We start from the raw sequence: 653 nt of genomic DNA, 5'->3' as shown, positions 1-653 counted from the left end.
CGCGCCATGCATGAGGCACAAGTTGGCAGATCGCCAACCTATAGTGACGCAAGATCCTTTGCACCAAAGGAGACGTGGGGGAGGTGGGGAGTTATTTAGAGGAAGTGACTGATTAGACCTCTAACGGCCAGTCTCAGTGGATAAGAATGCAAGTGGGCTGATGTCACGCTATGACATCACCACTACATGCAGCATCTAGAAGGGAAGCAACTCCCAACATCCATCGAGCAAGAACAGAACCTAGAAGTTGCTTGGGGGTAATTGTATGGGTAAAAATACCCTCTCATTCTTATCATGACGTGGCAACTCGCAATTGGGTAAAATAGAGGCACACGGATCAATGACAAAGCAGCAGGCTGCTAGACGCAAGGAAGAACAAGGGGGAATGAACCTAGACATTCAAGTGATACGAAAGCCAAGGTTGAACTAAATAACAAACAGCCAGCAGGAACGTTGAAATGGTCAGCAGGAACATTGCGGTTATCAGCATGAGCTTTGACAAAGTCAACAACCACTTCCTATTTCATAGGAAGTGGAGCATATGGTTGAGCATTTGTAGGAAACATATGCAACAACTCAAGAGAGGCTATAAAAGGGCAACAAACACCAGACTCAAGGCATTCATTCATCAATTGACTCCGCTCGGAAAAATA

Source organism: Silene latifolia, chromosome 6 (assembly GCF_048544455.1).
Source record: "Silene latifolia isolate original U9 population chromosome 6, ASM4854445v1, whole genome shotgun sequence".
NCBI lineage: Eukaryota > Viridiplantae > Streptophyta > Magnoliopsida > Caryophyllales > Caryophyllaceae > Silene > Silene latifolia.
Note: the sequence above shows the minus strand (reverse complement) of the source record.